General features: G+C 31.1%; 1 pseudogene; it reads left to right on the top strand.

Annotated features, from left to right (window-relative positions):
- The window catches only part of LOC131842880 (uncharacterized), a 34,702-nt pseudogene extending 10,398 nt beyond the window's left edge, over nucleotides 1-24,304 (top strand).
- Nucleotides 24,305-25,126: the final 822 nt, after the last annotated feature.

The following is a 25,126-nucleotide window of genomic DNA, read 5'->3' as shown; positions in this document are numbered from 1 at the left end:
TTTAGATATTTATTAATTATTAAAATTTATAAAATTATTATAAATTCGAAAGTGTCTATTTATTTGTTACATTTTCACGATTATTTAATGAAAGATCTAAAGATAGATAGATAGATATTTGTTTATTTATATTTATATAACTTTAATGCACACAGTACCAAAGTAACAGTACATTTGGCGGACTTAACACCATGCGGTAATTTCTACCAGTCAACCATAGGTAGTACGGAGAAAAATTATTGGCGGTGCAAAAAAAATCATAACAAAAAAAATTAAGGCTTATAAAATGATATAATAATATTTAGATATATAGATACAAGTACTAATGTAGGTAGATAATAGATATATATATATATATATATATGTATTATAAATACTAATCGACTGCCTTCTGTATAAAAAAACAGGTAAAGTAGCGAGCAGCCAAATGTTCATTTCATGTTGCTATAACAACTCGTTAAATTATCTGCAATGGAAATCGACAATTCCCCGGACATAACAATGAAAATTGATTTTGACAGTTATTGTACATGAATATTTGATATAAAGTGTCTAAACCCAATTTAATTCGAATAGAGCAACCCTTTGGGATATAGTGCAAATTTTATTAGTACTACAATTTAGTCTGAATAATTTAGTATAATGCTATAGAAATAAGTACAGCATCTGTTAACTGCCTTCTCAACGTTATATAAACCATACCAAATAGAGTTTTATATAATATTTGATTTTTAATGCACAGTGCGGAAAATAATTTCGATCGAAATGGAATGGAAAGAAACTCAATCTTGATCGTTTTAATAAAATATCTACTAAGGAGACTTCATCAGTGGATAAAAAAATGTAATGATATTTGTATATTATGTGTAATATATATGTTTATAACATGTGTATATATATATTACTATTCTTATTTGTCTTTCTTTCATTCCATTATGCACCATCCACCACCTTCTGTTTTTCTCCTCTATCCAAAAGTTGTCTGGAAGAGATCTCTTAAGCGATAAGACCGCCTTTTATATCTATACTAGCTACTCGCCCCGGCTTCGCCAGGGTGTACATGTATTATACATATAAACCTTTCTCTTGAATCACTCTATCTATTAAAAAAACCGCTTCAAAATCCGTTGCGTAGTTCTAAAAATTTAAGCATACATAGAGACGGACAGACAGCGACAGCGACTTTTTTTATACTATGTAATGATGATACTCTAAATATTCTGTTTTCTATTGTATTCTTTTTTTGTTAAGATGCAATAATTAATAATAAATAAAATAAATGAATAAATAAATAAATAAATAAAAAAAAAAAATTATAATAATAAATGGTATAAATTAATATGAAGAACATACATAATTTGTTAAATATTAATGTTATAAATATAATAGATGTATGAGTTTTAACGTAAAATTGTATTCAGTTTCTGCTTATTAAATAGTGATAATGTAAATACATAGATTATCGTGCCATAGTGAAAAGATAAGTAATTACAGTGCGAAATAGCTAGTCTATTTCGTACTGTAATTACTTATCTTTTTGTTGAAATCTAAGATCTTGTAATTATTGATTCTATGTATGATAAATATGGTATACCAAAATAACATTTTTTACAATTTTTCTCTGTCTGTCTGTCTGTCTATTTGTTCCGTCTAATCTCTGAAATGGCTGGACCGATTTTGACGGGACTTTTTTTGGCAGGTAGCTGATGTAATAAGAAGTAACTTAGGCTACTTTTATTTTAGAAGAATAAAATTAAGTTGCACGTGGACAAAGTTGCGGGTACAGCTAGTCGATAAATAAAAACAAATTACCAAATGTATGTCAGAATTAATGTCAATCTAACCGGAGTAAACTTTGTAAAAAGTCGTCTCCGTCTCTCTATTTCACACGCTAATTTTGGAAGCTGTATTTCGTTTAAATGAAGATAAAGCAGTGAAAGTATCAGTTATGGAGGCATAACAGTCTTCCGGAATGACAACCCAGGACCATTCCCGCATTGCCATTCCAGAGACTAAAGTGACATGACGTCCGCGATATCACGAGTCACGGCCGCGGTCATGATAAAGGTGATATATCTTTTTTTAGACTACTGCTGGTCGCACTTGGCCTTTTCAGCTTCCTCGGAGGATATGGGAGAGTGCAGATACCACTCTAAACCCGCGGAAGCACTTATGGAGCGGATGAACGCCAACTCCCGCCTGACGGATACGACTTTAGTCTTAGGGAGCTTCGGCTCAGGCCGTTGTAATTTCGATGCCCGTTTGAATTGGACGGGGGATCTTTCCCAGGGGTGTAATGTACATAGGACTGTTCATGTATTTATATAAGCGACGGTGCTCCCATGTATTGAGGCGTAAATTTCTTCGCCTTTCCAATTACCTAAAAAAAATAATATATTCAAATATACAATTTAGTCTATTTGATTTAATATTATACAGTTTTTTATTCCTTATGGATGATAGCAGAATGGTGCACCCGACTGCGCGAACGGTTTACGCTGGCAGGGTACCACTGGAGAAAAACATGAGAATGCGGTCAGGCGAGTTCACCCTTCGTGGTAAATTCACCATGACTTATCACGATGGTTTCCATGGAGATCCACGTGGAAGTCATCCTGACATGGTACATTGCTAGCAATGGAATTATGAGTTCACATTTCTAAGAAAAACCTTCCACCCAATAGTATACTATTACAATACTTGGCTCTGTTAACTGTCTTCTCTGTTATAAAACACTATTACAAGAATACGAAATTCTCGGTTATGGGACAAAAAAAGAAAATATTAATATTTCTTGCGCAACCCTATTTATATTATACGCAAGGAAAATAGACATACATGCACATATTCATGCTAAGTTATTTTTCCTACAAAGTGCAAAGGAAAATCTGCTCTATGCTAAAACAGTACAGTTTATATTTCAAAAGCTTTATATTCTTTCGAAGATTATATATTCTGGTACATTATGTTTGTTGATGTAATAGTGGTTTTCATAATTTCCTAAATTGGTAACGTCAATGTTTCTAATTATATCTATATCTAGTACTAAGTTACTTAGTGAAGATAGCTAAGTAACTTCAGTAAGTAAGGTAGTAAGTAGAGAAAACTAACTATTTTACCTTGTAACTTATACGTAACTCTTGCTTCATTCACTTTGTAAACTCGTCTCATATACATCCCACGACAACTATAACTGGATGCCTGGATGCGGATATACGAAATACGCAACATATTAAGTATATATTATATATACGTGCACATATGTACATATCAGGAAACTTAATGATAGCCAGTCTATAGATATTTTTATTGTTATAGATTTATATTTATTGTTGTCGTCAATATACTTACTTCATGAACAACAGTATGGGCGTCACGTCGTCATGTTATCACGGTGTATCATATTCTAGAAACATGCCTTTTATCCTATAATTGAAAGAACTAATGGAGTAATTCTTTTTTATATGAAATTTAAATTTAGAATAGGAATGTGTGCAGATTCCATGGCTTTATTTTATACTTATACATTTCAATCCCTCACATCATCAATTACAATGTAACAACGAAAATATGTTCCTAATTCAAAATAGGTGTATGATTAGCAAAAGTATTTTTTTTTCTTAAAACTGATGTTTAATAATGAAATATTTCATTAAATAAATGAAATTTCAATTTAAATTTAGAACGTGTGCAGGTGTCATGACGTCAATGTGCGACGTCAGTCCTATCGTCTAGGCGAAATAGTTTGTGACTAGAAGCATTTAATTTAGTTCGCTCTCGATTTAGAAAGGCAATAGGCTACTCAACGTCCAGGCTATAAAGTATTGCTTCCAGAAAATATGGGTTGTTAAGCAGTTCTTTTGCGTTTTATCAGATGAACTAAAGAGCGAAAGTACTGTAAACTAGTTCATGTAGTATACAAGCCTAAAAAGTAGATTTGGACCACAACATAGGTAAGATGTAATAGTTTATGTGTAGACTGGTAAAAAGTTTACAGCTGTGTACCTTGTTACCGTTTTATATCAGCGCCATAAATAAAATATTTATTTTCAAATTAAACATTTTACGAACACTAATTGCGCAGGTCGAGCTTGACATTTATTTCTTCTCCAATGTTTCTCTAATCGAGAACAATTGAACTGGAAAATTATATAGTTTGATTTAAAATGTAACTATTGTTGCGAGTTCCAATTTCATTTCATTTTTATACTATCTTCACGAAGTTTTTACGGAGTGGGTAGAGAATCCGAATATAGTAGCTTTTAGCCTTACAAATATAGATAGGTGCCGAATCCGGAGATATTTTGATTATTAGATCAGATTATACATTACTTATGTTTTCCCTGGTTAATTTAAATATTATTTAAAAAATTAATTGTTATAAAATTTGTATGAAACCTAAACAAGTAAAAAATCATTTGTTTTCAAAATGTGTGGCAAAATTAACCATATCATTTATATTGCGTAACATACAAATAAAAAAATGCATCATAATCATTTGGGTACTAGGATGCCATAGGCAGAAATTCATATACAGATACACAGACATGTCAAACTTAGTCAAATTAAGTCCTTCAAGTAAAGAGCGGTGTAACGCTCTTTAGATTTGGAGGACTTAGACGACTTCATTTCCTGTAATTTAGCTGCCTTATACTTACTTAACTTATACCTACACCCTACAATCGTAATACTGCTTACAAAGCAAGCTGAAGTAGGTTAGACTGATGTACCCAATTATATATTTTTTTGTCAAATTCTAGTCAACGCACGCACAACTGGTGTTTTATCAACACATTAAAACCTCTAAGAATTACCACGCTGACTTCTTCTGGCATTTGGTTGTTATTACCCTGGTTGTTATTACTATTGTTGCTACACCAAGGTATTTAGTGTTGTTATCACTTACGGTTTTTCGATAGTAGTGGGGCACAAGATGGCGGCCTATGAACAGTGACTCGGACATTATACGAGCAGCCTGCGAATGCGGATGCGTCCTAATAGAGTACCTAATAATTTCAAGATTTTCTTCTAGTTCCCAAGATTGATGTTTACATTAAATACTGGTTACATCGAATTCAGTGCTTCATATAAATACATTATACAACTATCGAATCTTAAGGTAGACTGTATAAACCAACCATTTAACTTGTGTTTGTCTTACCAAGTTTAAGTTTCCTCAGATTTGAATATGTAGCTAATAAGTTGATGGTATTCGACAATGTAGTGGAGTGGATGGGCGTTATATAATGTTTACTAAGTTTAGGTTTCAATAACAAACAATTATGTTTAAATTCAATTGTAGAGGCTTTTTTCATTAATGATAATGGAGTAGTGTGCCCGAATCAGTGTTTTTTTCTCAGAACAATTCACACAGCGCCATCTAGTCCCAAGTTAAACTAGCTAAAGATTGTGTTATGGGTACTAGATAACTGATACAAATACATAGATATTTTTTTCGTAAATACATACATATTATACGTAGAAAACACCCATTACAAAATGTTTGTGCCACATTTGGCACCGGAATCGAACCCGCGACCATCGGAAGTAAGGCGGTATCCTAAATTGCTAGACCACCGTGCCTACTAGACAATTGATATATATACTAAATTTTTTTTCTAAATATAAACATAATATGTGTATACATAGAACACCCAAACCAACACAAACAGTCATACTCATGAATATAAATATTTGCACTGTGCGAGGTGCGAGGATGCGATCGAACCCGGGACCATCGGTAGTAAAGCGGCGTGCTTAACTGCTAGACTACCGAGGCCGTCATAATATTATTTTTGCAAGTTACACTTACGCACCTATTTATGTTACCCACATTATGGCATACAAAAATAATATTTATTTATATTGTTAATGTCATTACATAATATACTAAATGTGTATTTTTTATTGTTACAGAGTAAAACCCTGGATTTGGCACTAGTGTCAATATACAGGGGAGGTGTTGAGTTGGCGTCTATAAGCCAATATTCTGGCTCGCCGTACAACACTACTGATAGGTAAGTTATAAAATCAATACCTATTACCTAATCTGTTTTATAAACATGGCAGCTGTTTTATATCTATATAAATAAATAACCCTGAACAATTAACACAGCGCCATGTAATCCCCCGGTAAGCAGACCTTGTTTTATGGGTACTAGACAACTGATTAAATATTTAATTTTGTTTTTATAAATATACATAGAATATACCTAGAACGATACAAACAATCATACTCATAAATAAATGAACGGTGAAAAATAAATATTTGCACCGTGCAAGGAATTACATTATGTTGATAATAATTGATGGTGAGTAATAATTATATAATCTAAAATTATTGTAGTTGTAATTTGATATCACTTTTTTTATAGTCAAAAAGTTTGCCCAGTTTGTTCGAATTATTGTACATAGTGAAAAAATAGTATTGACCTTTTACGATATCTGTTGAATTGACAAAGTGACATGTTTTATTGCCACCACTGTAGTATCAAAATTAAGGAGATATAAATTGGTGTAAATAAATAAACTAGGAAAAAAGTAAATTCCGTTTATACATAACAAATTTTATTTGTCCTAAAAAATACATATACTGTTTATAATAATTAATAAACATTGTTTCAATATTAAACTAGTGCTAAAAAGGTTAGCACCAGTTTAATAATACAGGACAATAAAATATTGTGAACAAATATATATTGTGAGTGAAATAGCATTCTTATTTATAAGTACAGTAGGTGTAATTCAATCTGACTGCCTATATGAAATCTTTGGAAAAATATTATTTCATTTTATTTTTAAATTGGAGTGTATCATATGATATTTTTATCATTTTATTTTTGTAGTAGCATGTATAAATTAATTTATCTTGTGTAAATATTTGCCTAATGTTATTTTTGTTGCAATAAAATATATTGAAAGGGTAATTTAAATTTAGTTATTAATATTCAAACTTTCTCACGTTCATAAGAATTATAAAGATAGTATAAACGTCACATGGTTACAGATTTTTCTTTCTTGTGCTTACGTAAGTTTGTCAACTTTCAGAAATGACTTGTCATCCTACCCACGATCCTAAACTTGAACGATGACGTGCATTTTAGCAAATTTGAACGCGTTTAATTCTTAAAAATCTTCTATGTCACCGTGACTCGTTTATAGGGTCGAGTTAGGAATTTATGATCACTATACTATGATCTAAGTACTTGAATGAAGGACTATGATTCAGTATTTTTTTAAGATACGGCAATGGAAAACAAGAGTGAGGTATCCATTGTATATCGATGGATACCAATTTATTTCCATCTTCTCACAGACACATTTGACTTTCGCATTTATAATACTAGTATTATAAATTCAAAAGTCAAATGTGTCTATCTGTTTGTTATATTGTCGTAACTAAGCGGCTGAATGGATATTTATGAAATTTTAAATGAAGATAGATCGTATCAAGATTATTTTAGTAATGGATAAACTCAAAAGATACTTGCTCAATATTATAAATTCGTTTATAGAAAGTTATATTATCATCCTGTAACATAGACTATATACCTCAGGATATAGTAATTTATTAATAAGCAACAACAATCAATATACTGCCAAGACTCGTGTCCTGCGTTATAACGGTTAACAAAACAAACGAAGTGAAATCCACAGCCGAGGTATTGAAAGTGCTGAAGTTTGTCCGAGAAGAGTGTTGGAAACACGCACAACTTCTATACCCGGGTCCAAGTTATAAGCGCTTGTAACGATGTGTGAAATTGCTTTTGCTATTGTATTACCAAAGCATAGTTTAATAAGATATTATGTTTATATTGTTATTTTTCTTCATCTTTCTCAGCATTATCTTTTTTCAGCCTTTATCTCAATATTTGTTGTCATCGAAGTACTTGTTCTATATCTACGTATTTTTGTACTTACGTATCTTTTTCCACTCGTCCCAATCAGCGACATGGACTTATATATTATTCTCCCTTTTTGCATATATTCACACAGTCGATCCATCTTTTATTTGATCATCCATCATCATCACTTTATTTGACATGATTTAATATGAAACAAATTCAAGAAAGCATGATGCTCACTGCACTTTTGTATTTACAGTTATATTGACATAATTAGCATTCTGAGTATTTTCTATATATATTATATATGTAATTATAAAAAGAATGTATCTATGTATTTATATCAGTTGTCCAGTACCCAAAATATACGCTCTGTTTATCTTAGAACTAGATAGCACTATATGAATTATCCTGAAATATCATATTATTAAACTTGTTTTTTAATATGCATTATATTATATAATATTTACATACTACTTTTAGTTGTGTAACTTTTGTTTCTGTTGCTTTATCATAATAATTTTGTTGTTTGTTTTTTAATAACTCTTATTATATTAATATTACAATATGCGACGTAAACAAACTCTGGTGTAATAAATTCTATTTTATTACACCAGAGTTTGTTTCATTGCATTCTACTAGCACGGCACAAACATTTGTATTCATGAGTATGATTGTTTGTATCGGTCTGGGTGTTTTCTATATATAATATGTATATATTTACAAAAAAAATATCTATGTATATGTATCAGTTATCTAGTACCCATAACACAAGCTTTAACTAGCTTAACTTGGGTCTAGATGGCGCTGTGTGAATTATCAAAAAAAAAATTCATAACTCCAGAATTCTTGAAGCATTTTTGCTAGTATAAATATAAACTCGTCTTCTATAACTTGCACTCCACCGCATTACTTGGTGGAAGCAAGCTAAAGATTAGTACGGAACTCAATTAAAAGCACCAAGTTTGGAAGATCGTGATCCGTGTAATTAAATTTTCCCAGCAAAAGTGCTGCGTGACAGGAATGTGCAAGCTCACGTCGTATACTATGCAACTATCTTCGTAACTACACTATAATATCTCAGGATATACCGTGTTGAGATTATTGTGTTGAGTAGTGTCAAAGAATTTATGGAATTTAGTAATTTAATGCATAATCTATAGTAATTATATATGCCAATAATTCCAAAGACATGTTTATTTTAATTTAATTGAAGAAATAATCAGAATGACATAAATATATTAATATATAAAAAATTGCACGCCTGTATGCAGGCTGAATACACTGGACATTATATTTAATATTGTATACAACTATATGTACTGTATTCTGCGAATAAATGAATTGGTTTAAAAAAATAATAGTCTTATCTATTAACTAGCTGATCCGCCTTCCGAATATTCAGTTATGTTTCCGAAGTTCGTCTGCCTCGTACTTCTTTAACATTTATTACTATATTTCGCCTAATTTATTCATATCTTTTCAAATTATAACCTACTAGCTACCCACCTCGGCTCAGCACGGATGTACATGTATTATATATACAAACCTTCCTCTTGAATCAGTCTATCTATTTAAAACAAACTGCTTCAAAATCAGTTTGTTTTAAAGACCTAAGCATACATAGGGACGGACAGACAGCGACAGCGACTTTATTTTATACTATGTAATGATGTGTTATTCTGATGTATAAGTTACTTACAAACTTTCGCGTTAATAATTAGTAAGATATGGACCTTGACAGGCGCAACAAGTTATGATGAAAAACAGTAGCCTAATTTGATTATTTTCAAGGTGTGTGTTAAATATCCGCTAATATTATAATCAGCGACACACAAGTTTCTTGCTCGTTCTTCTTTTGATGAATAGCTTTCCGAATGAGCAATAGTTTATGATGACTATTCTAAATTTCTTAAATTAGGTTTATTTAAATAAAGGATTATTCATTCTATTCTGTAAAAAGTTAAAATTCTCCGGTAGTTTTATTATATATTTTTATCGACATTTCCCGAGGACTAGATGAATGCAATGTATGTATCGAAACTGGAAGCATTAATTATATTATATTAGATATAAGAATAGTCTTACATAACGGCCCTAATGAGAGTCTAATTGCGGAAAACAGATTTCAATATGGAAGAATCTAAAAATATTAAATGTTGACGTATATAAGTGTTAAAATATATTGTAAATGAATATGTTCTTTTGACATTATATTTGAATTTTGAGAATAGTAGCCTACTTACTAGTTACTTACGTAGTACTTTATGAAAATTCAGATTCCAATTGAATACAAAATGAACAATTAGGTAATATAATTTGTCAGCAAAAGCAATTTGTTTTAATACAACTGGTTATGATTTTAAGAAAGAATTAGTAGTACTAGTACCTATATCTTGTGATGTCTACATTTTTGCCATTTCCAGTTAGCACTGTAAACGCAGCTTCATCATTATGTTATCCCACATATATTGTCCGTGGTACAATTATAGTAATAATGTCCTTTGGCAAGTAACACAGCACCATCTAATCCCAGTCCAGTTATACATTTTTTTAATACATACATAATATACATAGAAAACACCCAGGCTAATACAAACAATCATACTCATAAACACATATATTTGCATCTTGCGACGAATCAAACCCTAGACCATCGGAAGTAAAGCGCTGTGCTAAATCGCCAGACCACTGTGGCCATTTTCTATTATAATTATAGTTTGAATAACATTATCTTTGATACGATGACGATAATATCTCAAACACAAGGGAATAATTTAATCAAAATGGGAGTTATTGGAAACGTTTGAAGTGTTATTATACTTAAGTACGGGGTAAGAGTAGCTTTTGTGTGCATTAATGATTATATTATGAATTTATTATTAGTATTAAGTTTAGAGCATTGTAGCCCAGTGGATTACTAACTTGAATTAGATCGGGAGGTCGCGTGTTCAAATATAGACTTTTGAAGACACATCATTCATGTGTCTTTAAAAGTAACTTACATTCGAGATATAGAAAAGAATGGTGAATATATTATATTCTTACCCTATAACTAAACTACATATTGATTTATAATGTACTTAGTACCTATAGCTGTCCATAGGATACGGCAACGGTTAACCATCAGTTTGGCCGTATGCTTGTTTGCTATCATCATAGAATAAATAATGTAAAAAAAGAGGCATAATATTAATAAATTGTAGTAAAACTTTATGCAAAAATGTCTAAAACGATAACTTTATAGAGTATCTACGTATCTAAAAGGCAAGTTATAAATTTGCAATATTTTATTTTTAGGCTACTATAGAACTAACTTAAAAAAGTTCTATGACAATACCCGTAAAAAATTCAGTTGAAATGAGAAATATTGATACTACTAAGTAATAAATATGAATACTAAATATATAAATATGAATAATAAATATGAGTCTAAATATAATTATAATTTAAATTCGTAAGCAAAAATAATAGACATACTGTTAAAATTTAATGGTTACCTTATAATAATTTCTGTTGACTCAAATACAATTCTTCACTGATATAAAAACAATTTTCTCGATAAAATGGAGCGTAATGAGTCTCTAAAAATACTAGACTTGTGAATTGCTTTTAAGTATTTTCTGTTTTGTCACAGGCAGGTGAATTTAAAAATAAGTCCTCAGCTCGGTGACTGCTTTAATTGGAGTATGGCGCCGTCTCAAAGTGAGCTGGTGGTATTTTCAAGGGTCAGTGACCCAGCTGTGGATTTGGAAACAACGCCAGCTGACGGTCCCTGGCTGGAAGCGACAGCTGCAGCAGTTCCCTGGAGTCTAGGTGTAGACATCGCCATTTGGAATGCTGTTGGTTTGTACTAGTTTTTTTGCAATAGTGTGTAGTAGTAGTACGTGTAGTAAGTCTCCGGAGAGAGCCTGTTCAGATCTAGTTCAGACTCTCACAAGCCATAACTTGTAAGGTTAAATATTTCTTTTTCTTTTTAATGCTTCTTGTAGGGACTGGTCTGCTCGGATGACTATGACTGATTTATTTTAATACTCAAGTAACTAATATAAGATTTATTTATGTCAACTTTACTATGTGGCAGTATGTATTCACACAAAATTCCTAAATAAATAATTCTGAACAATATTTATTTAAGAGCTACTTGCAATTTTCTTGCTCGTTCTTCTTGTGATGAACCTGCGTTCCGAATGAGTGGTAGAATAAAAAAGTATGACTCTTCAAAAGTGCTTACATTAAGTTTATTTTAATAAAGATTATTTCTATTTCTTTACTGAATATTGTTATCCTTTTATTTTATTATGATTTTATACGTTTTATAAGTTTTATTTTATATACGGATAGGTACTGAGTTAGACTTGTAATAAAATCTTTTGCACGGATACCTCTATCCAAGAATGCAAACTTACGACAATTATTTTGCAAATAATTTTATTTTGCTATCGGAACAAATTAATTTTTACTAATATATATAAATGTAAATCTGTCAAAATACTACAATGTACGAGATCGGAGATCCAATTTGAGTACAAGATTTTATCAGATTTTTAATTGTTTTTAATACAAAAGTAACTATTTTAAGATTGGCAACTCTGACTGTCTCACTATTACTACCGCTAAGCTAGGTCTCTCAATACAAAGTATCAATGTTGGCAATCCTGCTTCTACTTCACCTACTTCTGTCTAGCTGCTAGTTTTCCAGTGTTCCAGTTTGCTTCGAAGAGTCAGATTTTGCAGTGAAATTACAGTATTTGGAAGCATGACAACTTAGTCCTGAAGACTATCAACGCATGAGAGATTATTTTTTTTATACTACGATTGCGGCGAATTAGCATACGGCCCATCAGATGGTAAACGATTACAGTAATCTATAGACACTGACACCTAATTCATGACGTCCGTAATGCTGTTTATGTTTGTGACAGTTACTGCTTTCCATTAGGTAGATCGTCAACTAGATTACTATTCTGTTTTTTTTCTTATTTTTTCTTAATTTTATAGACAAATATGAACAAATGCTAATCATATATCTAATTTACAGGCTGGGCGGGATGGGGGGAGTGGGGCGCATGCAGTAGATCCTGTGGAGGCGGCAGACAGATGAGGCGGAGGTATTGTTCCAGGTCGAGCTGCGAGGGTTATGGAGACCAGGCCAGGTCGTGTAACTCCTTCAGTTGTGAAGGTACAATCTTTTAAAGTACGATACTTAAATTATAATTTAAAAATGTATATGTACATAGTAGAATATCATGAATATTGCATACAGATCTTTGCAGTATTAATGATCTTGTAAAGTAACTTCGTAATTTACAAGTTTACAAGCCGGTGCTTGTAATCTTACATCACTACCTGAATATACAATTTTTGTTGAGGCCGGGTTGTATATATTTGAAAACATTTTAGCAACGTTGTTTTACATATAAATCTAAATATATATAACTTAAAGGTGACTGACATAGTGATCTATCAACGCACAGCCCAAACCACTGGACGTATCGGACTGCAATTTGCCATGCAGGTAGATGTTATGACATAGGCATCCCCTAAGAAAGGATTTTGATTATTTCTACCTCCAAGTAGGGGATAAAATAGGGGATGAAAGTTTGTATGAAACTTTGTCAATTTTAAACCGATCGCGCTAAGACTTTGCATGCATAAAACTACTATGACGTAAGCATCCCCTAAGTAAGGATTTTAATAAATTCCACCCCTAAGGGGATAAATTAACGCGAGCGAAGCCGCGGGCAAAAACTAGTTACTTGATAATTTTAAAAGATAGTGAAAACTAAGAGTTAGTTTACTATTGAGAATGCGTGCAGAAATTGTATTACATTAATTACCTAAGATTTTATCTATTGTTGGTGTTGTGATGTAATGTTCTTATTTGTGTTATTATTCTTTTGACGGCCTCTGTGGTCTAACACATGTTTTAATTCCGATGTAGCAGGTTTAATTCCTCGTACAGTACAAACATTTGTAATCATATGTATGATTGCTTGTATTGATTTGGGTGTTTACTATGTACATATATTATATATGTATTTACAAACACACAATTTGAAATTTGAATTTAAATTATTTATGTTCAGATAAGCAATAGATTTTTAATATTTACTTTTAAATTAGAATTAGCTCTGTAGCGTATACAAGTTTTCATTTGAATATCATTCTGTTTTTAAACAATGGTGCAATATTCAACAAAGCAATCTGTAAACTCATTACCATAATCCAGACCGAACTTTCAACTTCTGATTGTTAAGTACACTTTGCGATCCTAGGAGGAGAAAACTCCATCACAAGGCCAATAAACAACTATTCATTGTTTTTCTACAAAATAAATAATTTATTTCGCAAAGAGCATTCTTTTATGGATGTTAACTCAAATGGATCAGTTCATTGCATTCGACTGTGTTAACGGTATACACTGGCGATAGGATGTGTATGAAATAGGGTTAGTTATACTCACGTTGAGGAATTCATCAGGAATTAACGACGAAGAGTTCAAGGAGAAACTTATCGCATGGAGGTCAAATTGACATGGTACATTGCTAGCAATTGGTTTGCTAGTCCCATTACTAACAATAGCCAAAGATCGTTAGTACGATCAGGTCGTCATCAGTCATCAATGATTTTGTAGTTATTATGAAATTAAATTAAAATGTAAAGAAGGTCGGAGCAACGCAAAAATTCTTACCAAATTCAAAGAGATTATATAATATTCATAAAATGAAACGACTTTTGCTTCGAAGTTAGGTTCTGTTTAGTTAAAAATCGACGGGTGTTTTCAAATTCGCTTCTTCGTTTTTAAAAGTATTAAATGTTTACTTAGATATACAATTATATAAAGCAGTGCCCCTTAAAAGTGATTCGTGGAAGCATTGGAAGTGGTCTGCGAGAACAATCTGAAAATCTTCTTAAATCTTCTTCAAATCTAAAAATTTATGCGTGAAATTTCAGAGAACTTCAATATTCTATACTATTATAGAGGTGATATATTATTCACTTATAATTACTGCATAATATAACCCTCAAACAGTTGGCAGTCTATGGCGAGACAAAAATTTTATCAAATGATCCTTGACAGAATTTCTGTGTTTTGGTTTCGTTAAATTTCCAGAATCATCTCTGAAAGGTTAATAACCACTGATAAAGAAGAATGAAAAAATTTTTAGGTATAACCGGCGTGAGGGATAGCAAAATTACCCGGCATGAACATGTTGCAAAGTTGGATCATATTTCGCATATATTACACGTTGAAACAAGTTCTGTAGTCAAACACAAAGCCACTTCCTTTATAAAATATTCACCTCACACTTTCGGATCGAGCATGGAAGGAACTATTACCAAACAAACTGCCAGGAAAGTCATCCGTTAATGCACCTTGACTGCCTTTAGTGTGGAATAGTAATGAGGATTACACAGTTACCGAGTGAAATATGGATAGACTCGTACAGTTTGGTTACAACAGGGACTAACTTTATCTACATGGCAAAAACTAACTGAAATATTTAAATATATACCAGTCTTTGTGCACTTAAAGTTTCAAATCATACATTAACTGATTGTGCGGCTTCGTACACCAATAGTTCATAACAGTATTGTTTACACACCAATTGGTAAAAAGAAATACTAAATTAAAACATATACCAAAAGTTATGTATAAAAAAAACATCTATTCAAAAGAGAAAAATACGAGTTTCTTGCTCATTCTTTTTGTGTTGAATCTGCGTTCGGAATGGATGGTAGAATAAAAAATATGACTATAAAAACTACTACAAAAGTACTGAGTTTATCAAAGTTTATCAGAGTTTATCAAAATAAAGATTATTTTGTTTTATTAATATAAACTGTAACCAAATTTATCTGAGTTTTGCCCACAAACATTCAGGAAAACAGACAAAAATTCTAGCAATCATAATTTTGACTTTTAGTACGTTGATAAAGTCTCCAAATGATAGTTTTTCTCATATTATTATATCTTCTGTATATACATGCACAACAATCAATTTTTATTTTATGCACAAAACACCAAAGCATGATGTTTGCATCAGTAATGCTATTTCAATCAGTAATGCAAATAGGATGCCTTGCTTTGCAATTGAATTCAGGATTGCGGGGGGATGTGACATAACTTGAATAAATTACAAGATTTTACAAACAAATTACAAAAAACAAACAATTTTACAGACAAATTACAAGGTACGAAAGACTAATGGAAAATTTCAGAATAAGAATGAAGTTAGCATAATTACAGCCAATAATTGCAAAGTATCAACTAAGATGTTATTTTACTAAGGCATATAGTTTTTTTGGATAATCGACATTTATGTGTGATACACCTGCCAGTGCTAAATATATACAATGATGAAGCACTAGTAGAGTATGATAAGATGAATGAAGCTCTGTAAGCCCGTCATGGCAATTTTACCCGCCATTAATAACGATGGTGTCCAGAGCAGACCATTGTTACTGACACACGTTACTAATATTGCTAACAATGAGGCCTTGAGCCCCCATGACCTCCTAATAATAATCGATATGTTTCTTCACCTGTCTGTACAGGAGCGATAAACCCTTTAGCACCGGGTGCAAGACGGAACTTCCATCCAGCACAAGCCCGGTGGGGTCATGTGGCTGATCGACCACATGCCTTCAGTCTAAGACCCAACTCTTACATATATGGATCGCATCTTCGGAGCTCTTTGCTGCGGGGAAGACGTTTCCAAGAGAGTTCACTTTATTTGTCTCACTAAGGTTGAGACCTGAGGTTTGTGAATATTGTATTATATGTTAATGCTATCTGACCTAGCTTATTATGTCATAGCTGAGCGATTACGGTAGGCTATACAATTCTTACTAGTAAGTTAGACCAAATTATATATAATGAGCTAAATTTTGTTGTGTAGTTTCGGTTTTAATCTAGGAAAAATCACTGTTACGCAATATATAGTAAAAAACTTAATGATTTTTTTGAATGCTCTATTTTCAGCAACTGATAGTAGAAATATTTATACAACTTTTTATTTTAATAGCCCAATTCTGAAAACCAGCCACAGTATATGATTACATAACATACATAAAAAATATTAAATTTATTATTGGGGTATGAAAATATGGAAAAGAAAAATTTTACAAATGGTAAAAAAGTAACATATGCCTCTACATTCAGCCAGTATAACATATTTATCAGAATATTTTGTTACAGAGTGCAGGATACGGGCAGGGAACCTTATTCTCCATAAGGTCGCGTCACCGGTCCGGGTCGTTCCTGTCTCTAGAGCTGGCTGGTCGTGGTGCTGCACGACTGGTACATGCCGGCTCCGGTTCCTCAAGATCAATATATCTGGCAGTACCTTTGTACGACTTCCGTTGGCACCATATCGCTATCAGGTAGCTATTTAAAAACTTATCAGTTCTCTTATTTTGCAATGACTTTCTTTCAGTAAATATAAGTTTGCTAAAGTAGATGTGAGGTAACGTAGACAGTCAACGTCTTTGTAATAGACTCAACCCATTGGCTTTTCGAAGAGTCATGGCATATCTGTGCTTTTTCTACTTCATATATCACGGAACGTATTCTGAATAATAGTTAGGATGTACTAATACCAGCTGCTGAGTTTCACCATCGCAGTACCCGCCAGAAACTAAAATATCATCCTGACCAATAACGTTTATCCACAGTTGGTTTTTTTAGAAACTTTCTGCTATGCACAACCACATTGTGGAATCACCTTCCAACAATGGTATTTCTGAACCGATACGATATTATTTTCGTTACAAGTTTCTGACTATCTACTTTGATACATCGTGTATACTATATTTTCTTAGATGTTCACTTAATGAATAATATTATAACTTAAATTTAGCTATTCTACTCTAACATCTTGTAAGTGAGATGGATAATGTGGCTCCATAGATCATATAGTTTTAATAAATAAATTAATATTAATCAAACAATTGTACCGATTGTGGTCTGGACTCTTTATAGGAATTATATTAAAATTTTATTTCTGTAATTTTCAAAACAATATACTAGTTTATTAATAGCTATATATTTGAGCCTCACAGCGCGAAAGCGTATCAAACTCGGCAGATGAAATATAGAAAATCCTATTAAAGTTCAGATTACAGAGGCGCTATTACACCAGTTTTATTTAGTGGTAAATAAAAATATTACTTGTTATGTAAATTCCAAATACAAATAATCGGCTCACCTAATGAACAGCACCATGAATATCACGGCATAGAGTCACATGGTACCACACCAGGACTGAGCTGTCACGCATCCCTATAATGTCACTGTCATAGCTCATACGTCAAACAAAAGATAGACAAAGATGTTCCATATATCCCCTAAGAGGGTGCATGTTCGGGCCTCGGGGCCCCTTTGGCTGGCAACAACTCCTGAGGAACTGAATTTAAATCCCTTGAGAGTTGGCAGTTTCCAAAAAATAAACTAAATGTAACTGTACTGTAGGGATGTTACAATATTTACAACTGACCTAATTTAAGATCTAGTGCCATATTTGAAATCATACTACATCTTATATAATAAGATGCGTGGCGTCTGACATATTCAAGACAGATGTATATGTATATATATATATATATTTTTTAAATTTATATTTATATATTATGTGTATTTAAAACAACGGCAAGACACTTGCAATTCGCGTAATGATATGAATATGGGCGGTGTAATCACTTAGCATCAGGTGAGACGCAAGCTCAATTGTCCCTTATGCAAAAAAAAATGTACGTCAATAAATTATTTTAATAAGTAAAATATACATCGTAAATTGCGAGTTAATGATATCTCGTTTCCATACCATGAGGCAAATTTAATCTCAAATGAAGCGAAAATGAAAACTCGACACAAAGTTCGTAGTATCAGACTTTTAATTAAAATTATGCAATATTTTACTTGTAATTAATTTACAGGGTCGACTAGTAAATATGAATGAATGCGTTTTTATCTAGATATGAATTTTATGATAAATATTAAAGTGTATGTGTAATCATTGTGTTGAAAATGGTGTTTTATGCCTGTATAAAAAGATAATAATAGTGATAATAATACTCAGTTAAAAGAAATGGAATTCATTTAAATAACTACAATAAATAATCGGTTTAAGAATTTAAACGCTTTATGCATTTAAACGAATTTTCAATATCTCTTTCTCTACAGGCCTCTTGACTTGTCATAATATAATAATGAAAAGAGAAGGTATTTATTATTTTGACCACACATTAGATCTCAAATTTTTCATGAGCTGTAAGACAAATGCAACGCCATGTGATACTATGTACCTTTCTCCTTTGGATTAATTTTTATAAATACAAAAACGTCCTCTAATATGAATGAAGAATCAGTTCACACTAATATTAACTTCATGTGATTTTATTGTCTCAATTAATATTATAATTTTACGAAATAAAACCCTTTTTATGTCACAGAGTTTTAAATTGATTAAGTCAAAAAAAAAAAAGGGTGAATATTTATTTATTTAACTTCAATGCACACAATACAAGTACATTTGGCGGACTTACACTATGCGGCATTTTCTACCAGTCAACCATAGGTGGTGCAGAGAATAATTGTTGGCGGTGCAAATATAATAAATGATAAACAATTATTATATAAATAAGATAATTTTGAAATATATTTCCAGTTAATTTGGTACTAATCTCGCGTAGCATGTTTCTAATCAAATTGGAAGGTGGGTTGGATACCCTAACATGATCGAAAGGTATATCTCTCCAGAGATTGCTTGTACACGTTAGCAGCTAACATGTGAATTCGTACGTAGAATTTTCATATAGTTTATTACGGTCATGTTTTTTATCTCACTCACCTGGTAGGTCGAAAAGGGTTATAAATACAAAGCGGTTGGTAAATATTATATAGAGTTAGGTCTTGTTGGATTTAATCATTTCAGCCGTGAAATTAATATCAATTCACCTATGAATTTTGTATACTAAATTCATATTAATATTACGCCAGGTTGAACTCAAACAATCTATGAAAATCAGTTTATGAAATTATTAATAGTGGTAGTTGTATATATTTATTGTTATATATTAGGTAGGTAAATAAACATTATTATATTGATGTTTCTTAAGGGTGCATTTCTCTGATTCTTTTACATACAAAACGTGCTTTATGATAATTTTCTAGAATAACTAAACTCAATAAAATATTGTACTATTAATACAAACTGTAATATTGTAGTACTAGGAGAATGTAAAAAATGTACAATATTTAAAACAATACCTTTGTATTCACTATAATAATAGAATAAGCCTAATAGAGCGGAACGTAAATATTTACGCTTACAAAATTTCAATTGAATTTTAATATAATATTATTTAATTTTAATATAATATTTTAATCTTTCGTATTTAATACACATTATTTATATTGTTAACCGGATCTTAACACGAATAATTTTATGGTAAATGAAAGTATTTACCTCTCGACGTTCTCTCTTTATTTTCCATATAATTATTCATGTTAACACCCAATCAATAATATAAATAAATTATAGATAATAATTGTAATGTCCTTTCTTTGTGTAGTGTTCACGATGACAACACAGTACGTGCGTATGTCGACTGCCGCTGGCTAAGGACTGATGTGTTAGAAAAAGACGCCCTGGTTACACCGAGGGACGCTGATCTTATTATAGGCTATCTCTTTTCGGTAAGTGGACGACTTATTAAATAAAAACTGAAGCGACCCGTAAAAGAGAACTGCCCAAATATTTAGTTAGGACCCTCATATCTCTTTTTTACTTATGTGTAATTGATTGACTGGAATTTACTGAAATACGAGTACGTTTTTGTTTACCCATATTGTTACTAGTTCAGAAAATGTGAGTTTTTATTCGTTTGTGTCTAGATTCAGATGAACCTATGATTAGAAAATAACAACGTAGTAATTTCATTAGAGTTTCGTGTTTATATTAGATACTTTAAATTGTTATTTATACAATATTAAATGAAATCCATTTCATAAAATCGCTTTTCACCGATAAGGACGCTCTTTTCCCTTTTTGCCTCTTTATCTTGCTCATTTCTATATGTTTATACATACTTATATGTATATAAAATCATTTACATACACTATTGTTATTATTCATAACAGTATATGTAAATTATTGTTATTCTTTTGTGTCAAAAATGAATAATTCTAGAATAATAATATGGAATAACTACAAAACTGATTCGAATGAAATTTCTTATACAGATCGATCATATCCTAATACATAGGATAATTTTTAAATTAAATGAATATCGACAGCGCCACTAAAGAATAGTGAATTTTGTCCAAAACTTATTCTAAATAATTTCTTTGATGTAATTTAAAGTAAAATAAAAGGTATGTATTAATACTGTCATTTAGAATTTTGAGATTAATTTAATTATTAATTCCATTACAAATAATTTGTCATTAAAATTTTGCGCTTGAAATTTCGCAACAGGGAAATTTTAGTGATTAAGTATTCATTGCGAATCAGATGATGGAGTGTAGAATATTTAAATCCACCTAAAAGTAATATAAACCATATATATATATATATATATATATATATATATATATATATATATATATATATATATCCATCAAACTATAATGAAGATTTATTTCATTAAAAAAAGTCGTAAGCCGTAACTTGAGAATGAAGTATAGATTTTGTGATTCTAGTAATACAGCTGAGAATTAATATTCTTTTTCATATTAAATTACGACCTTTTTAAATTACTACAGCTTCAATAAATTAATTAATCTTAAGTCAAGTCAAACTATGTAAAATTAATATCAAAATTGCTTGTGCCTTGTAATAACTATATAATTTATTTGTCAATCTATTTGTTCATTGAAAAATATTTTGAAATTAATTATACGGTCACAAATTACTTTTAAATATTATATTTTATTCATAGATAAAAAGTAAGAGCATTTTAATCTGCCTTTATAAATTCTTCAACAATTTACTTTTATGTTTTTGACGCATCTCTCCTTGCAATCATCATATCTGTTACTCGAATCTCTTTAAAAGACTTCAAAGTAACAAAAAATATTGTTAACTCAGGCATTTCAATGACTTTCACACACAACTTGACTTTACTCGACTTGACTCGAGTACCTACGCAGTCTACGTAAATATAACTTGATCTTGACGGCTTTATTTATTCTAACATTGCAGAGGTGCCTTAATACTCATATGTTACATGGCAGCTTTGCAGATATTTGCATATTTAAAGCTATGTTTCAAATCGACTCAAGAATTCCCAGTACGGGATTAGATGTAAAGGGAGAATTAATAACGTTATTGATATTACTAAACAATTTTACCAAAGATGTAAATAGTAATATTTTACATTCTTTATATAAACCGTGGTCAGGTGGTAAGTTTAGTTTGAAAAGTTCAAAATTTAATGTCATATTTACACTTAGTTTCTCTATGAAAATGGTTCAATTTCTTTAGTATTCTACCTGAATTTTGCCTTAGTATACCCTTTACTTTATTCACGTTGTACAATAATGTGGAAATTTTTAAAAAAGAAATAACTTTTTCTTTTGTTATTCTGCTTGCTTGGGGGAGGAACGCACTCTTATAATATGATACTATTACTGTTATATTATCTTTTTGTGAGCTGTTAGCATATATGTAATTATCGTACTAAGTAAATATAGCATAAAATAATGCTATGTTAACTTATAATTAAAATAACAATCGATGTCACAAAAACTTTAAGAATTTTCAATGCTGATGTTATAATGCTGCTATATGGAAAGACGTAACTTTTCTCCGACTAAAGTCATATCCATCAGCAGGAGTTGGCCTTCAGCCGTTGAGCCATGAGTCCTTCCGCGGAATTGAACTACCCTCTGCCCTTGTCAAATTTAATTTCGTGAAACTGTAAAGTAACCAGTTACGAACACATGTAAATAGTTTAAAAAACCATTATAACTGTAGCACAATGTATTAAAATCTATAGTTTAAAACTTTACGTAACATTACTCATTCGACACTTGGCTTCCTACTTTGAAGTCGGTTTTCTCATTTTGTTTCTGCATAAGCCGCCGCACACAGTCAATAACTTAATCATACAATTTTATCCTATTCTCTTGGCTCTATACCAAAATTATAACAGAATTTCAGACGTACTATTCTATTTTAAAATGCAGTAGGATCTATCCGCAGTCACGGAGTAGTCAAATATCTAGGAATTTAAAAACTGAAATCAAGTAAAATAATGAAAAAAATCTGTAAAATAATGATGAAATAACCTTGAACATTAATTTGCACGATATTTAAATCAGGCTTTATGGATACATTATATCTCCAGTAAATTTTCTCTTGTTTGTTTTTCAATGTTATTATCTACATGGAAATAATAACGTTCGTATATTTTTTTAAGGCTTGTAATTAATTTTCAATAAACTTCAAATATGTGGAAGTTTCTGTTTTTATTGAATTTATAGGTCATAGTACCTATAAATTAAATAAAATAGAAAACAGTTTTCCATAACTTTGCCAATATGTTTAAATATATTTAAGTTTACTATTCTTTTAGACAATTTTTAGTCTCCTTTTTGCTAAGACTTACTGACTACATGTGAATTTACCTACATCCTTTATAATACTTTCATGTTTCTTTTTGAAAATCGTAAGGGTTACGTATCCCAAAGTCTAAATTAGGAAATTACAATTGTGATAATATTACTGATAAAAAATTAATCTTTGTTACTCGAATAAATGTATTATTAATTTATTTATTTTAATAAACGCTCTACATCAATTTACGAAAATACTACTTTTTTCTAAGAACATAATTTAAAATTAGCTGTTATTACTAACGACCTTTATAGTATTATTATACCTTAGTAGTGTTTTTATTAACTGTAAAAGTTTATTTTCCTTTTGTCCTACACTAATTTGTCAAAACTAGTTTTATTTTAGAATCCAATTTAAAAGTAGACAATTACCGAGCTGCTATTACCCACGTCCATATAGTAGAGTCATGTACATTTTTGATGACAGGGCGATCTGGAGCAGTTGGTGTTGGTGCCAAAAGCCGGACAAGCGCAAAAGCAGTGTTCGAGCCAAGTGAACGGAATAACAACCCCTTACGTTACACTCCGTGACACGTAACTGAAACCTGTGAAGAAAATGCGATAATAAGTAATGTAATAGAAAAAATAACGAGTGATATCGTACTGTTTGATATAAATATTTTATGTAAGGACACAGTGATTTTGGACTTATAATGAAATATCCAGAAAATTGAAATTGCTGCGAGAATGAAACGATGATAATTGTGAAAGATCTCTGTGTATAAGAAATGAGTATATAAACTAGGACCATCGTAATGTACTTCATGTGTCTGTGACAGTTTGTATCACGATAAAATATATGGTCTAATCGAAATGGTGGTCAATATATTCAGTAATCGAAACCTATAAGTTTTAACCTATTATTCTCATCTCTATAAACAAATATGAAAATGTATGTATATACACGCATATTATTGTTATTCATTACCCAATTACTTAAATTGTATGTAGTTCACGAGTATGTTAATACGTATGAAAATAAACCAGTAAAATTCAATGAGAGAATGTAGAGTATGTGAGTAAATAATAAACAACAAACTTATAACAATAAATGTATATCGCGCTGAATAATATAATTTATTAGCAGTGTTGTTTACGCTTATTTGTGAGTTGTTTATCTTGAATGTAATAAAAATTGGAGATTCTTCGCTATTTATTAATTAATTTAAATTATTACAATAATTATTAGAAAAGCACACAACCCGTCCGTTCTGTTTGCGGGCTGCTCGCAAAATGCTTTTATTGTCCGAATCCCTGTTCACAGGCCGCCATACTATGCGTAATGCGATCGTTAGTGAAAATTTTGAATCTGAACGTTTAACCGTTGACGTTTTGTCTCTGGCCCGCTGAATCCCCGTCGTTGCAGTGTTGCAGTCTAAAAAATAGATTTTTAGCTACATTCATACAACCGTGCCAGAACAGTGTCCTTCTCTTGTAGATCAACATTATAAAAATAAAATGGATACACATAGGTAAGTTTGTCCAATTTATTAATTACAAATTAAATAAATAAATAACCATTTGTCTCTTCAGTTTGTTTGTAAAAAAGTTGCACAAAATTTATTTGTCAACATTCTAAATTATTGATCGCCATTTTGGTTCAACCCTATATAATGTTGAATTAGTATCAGCTGTAGATAGTAAAATTGAGAATATA

The sequence above is a fragment of the Achroia grisella genome, unplaced genomic scaffold, assembly GCF_030625045.1.
Source record: "Achroia grisella isolate CSIRO2021 unplaced genomic scaffold, CSIRO_AGI_Agris_v1 utg2634, whole genome shotgun sequence".
NCBI lineage: Eukaryota > Metazoa > Arthropoda > Insecta > Lepidoptera > Pyralidae > Achroia > Achroia grisella.
This window is presented reverse-complemented; position numbering and strand designations above follow the sequence as displayed.